The following is a 2538-nucleotide window of genomic DNA, read 5'->3' as shown; positions in this document are numbered from 1 at the left end:
CTTGATGCTCTTTGATTTAAGTACTAACCGCCTTGAGTTAAAGATCCAAGTTATCGTTTTTGTGCTAATCTAGTGTTGATTGTATTTTGCTTCTTGCATATTATCTGTATGGATATGTATGATTCATCTAGTTTAGGATATGCTTTTAATATTGATCCTCGTTTGGATATTTTTCCCTATGCTCAATGGCGTGTTAGATTCAAACTTTTCGTTCAATCTAAACAATTCGATTTATTGGAAATTATTGAGGATGCCTATATTGTTCCCATTTTGGAAATATCCAAATGGTGTGAAAATGATAAAAGATTGTTTAATATGAACAAGCTTTTGTTAGAATATTTTATTAATGCTTTTCACACATCGCTTTCTAACAAATTTGCTAATTTTGATAGTGCTTACGCCTTATAGAAATTTATTGAAGCACATGAAGGGGAATTGGAGGCTATTCAACAAACGTTGGAAAATCCCGCTTTGAGTTCTAAAGAAGCCTCATCTCCATGTACAATTCCACTAGGTGATAACCCTAGTGAGGTATGCGATAACGATGATATTATTACTTTTGATGAACTTGCTCTTGAGTTTGAAAAGTTACACAATTGCTATATTGATGTAAAGAGTAAGTATGTTAATATGAAATCCACTCATGAAACACTAGCCACTAAGTTTAATTTTATTGCAAATGAAAATATAATTCTTAAAGAATACAATGAAAACTTAAAAATTGAAAATGCTAATTTGCTTCATGAAAAACATGATGCTATGTTAGAAGTAGATAAGTTGAAATCTATAATGAGTAATCTTGTTTATCCTACTTCTAGTAGCAATGCTTTTATGCACAATGATGAGTTGAATCAAATAAGAAAATGAATATCTACCTTAGATTCAATACTAAACACTTGTATTACTAATAATAAAAAGCTTATGGACTTATGTGCAAAGTTCAATATTCATTCTTCTAAGAAACCTATTCACTATGCACATATGTATAACAAAATTTACAAATATTCTATTTGCAGTCTTAAAGGCCATTTAGCTCAATTTTATCATAATACACCAAAAATTGACAAGCCTATTCATGATTGTGCATCCCATCAAGCTTCTTCATCATATACACATGTACACACACATAGTGTAAATCATAAACATGCTCATGTGTACAAATATGATTATTGTGGTCATTTTGGTCATTTGGTCATGTTTTGTTTCGATTTGAAAAGAAATTCTCGTTTGCAAAATAATTACAAAGAAAAATTTATTTTTGCAAAAGAACCACGTGCATTTTATTTCGGTCAACGTAAGCCATTCAAACCTCTACATTGCACAAATTGCAATCGTATGGGTCATGTTTATAATTTTTGCTTTGATCGTATCAGTGCACAAAATACGCCCAAGCGGGTTCATAACCCCAGGGCCTTGGATTTAAATAATAAGGGTCATGTCCCAAAGTTTAGTGGTACCAAAATGATTTGGGTACCAAAATGATTCTTATGTCACTTATTGTTGTTTTATTCGTTTTTGTTTTTGGTTTGAAAAATTGGTTTTTGTATGTAAATTTTCTCTCTTATTTAGCTAAAATAAATTATTTGTATGATTTTATAGCTAAAAACTTTTATATATATCTTATAAAACATTTGGTATCTTATAAAACAAATTCTTAAAGGACTAAATTGAAAATTTTCTCAAAATCCAGATTTTACAATGACTATGCATTTTTCTTTTTACAATGACTATGCATTTTTCTTTCTCACGGTCGACCGCCACGGTCGACCGTCGTTGTTTCTGTAAGTTGTTACAGTTGACCGCCACGGTCGACCGTAAGAAATTTTTTCAGCTTCGTTTTTAATTCTTATCGGGTTTCGGTTTTTTTATAACTGTTTTGAACCCAATTTCGTCATCACCGTTGATCTGTTCCCTGAGCAAATCCTAGCCCTTCCTTCATCTCCTTAAGATCCGACTCCTCAGTTTTCCCCTCATTCGAAAATTTTTCCCTAATCTATCGAGCTCTCCCACGGTCTCCTGCTTCGTCGACCACAGCTCTTACTCTCCGTCAATCTCAGTTGGGATCTGCAGGGTAATAATCTCTCCTCTCATCTTTTGATTTCATTTCCTGCGCTAGTGATTCTATTCTCAATCTAGGGTTTTGATTTAGAGTTAACTTATTTTGCTCTATTTTCATTTCCAGGGTTTTATATTTCTGTCCAATTTCATTCAAAAACCCTAATAGAGGGTTTTATATTTCTGTCCAATTTCATTCAAAAACCCTAATAGAACATGCCTCCTAGAAAGAGATCAAAATCTGATGTTGGTTCGTCTTCTTCTCATTCAAAAACCCTAATAGAACATGCCTCCTAGAAAGAGATCAAAATCTGATGTTGGTTCGTCTTCTTTTGTAACATCTCATTATGAGGATTTTCTTTTGTTTAAATCCCTAGTTAAGAAATATAGGGAGTTGTGCAAACTAAAAATTCTTCCCACCAGATATATGAATTTGATCAATTAGCCATGTATGACACTCATACGATTCTTCATAATGTTGGG

Source organism: Asparagus officinalis, chromosome 4, assembly GCF_001876935.1.
Source record: "Asparagus officinalis chromosome 4, Aspof.V1, whole genome shotgun sequence".
In the NCBI taxonomy this organism is placed as follows: domain Eukaryota; kingdom Viridiplantae; phylum Streptophyta; class Magnoliopsida; order Asparagales; family Asparagaceae; genus Asparagus; species Asparagus officinalis.
Note: the sequence above shows the minus strand (reverse complement) of the source record.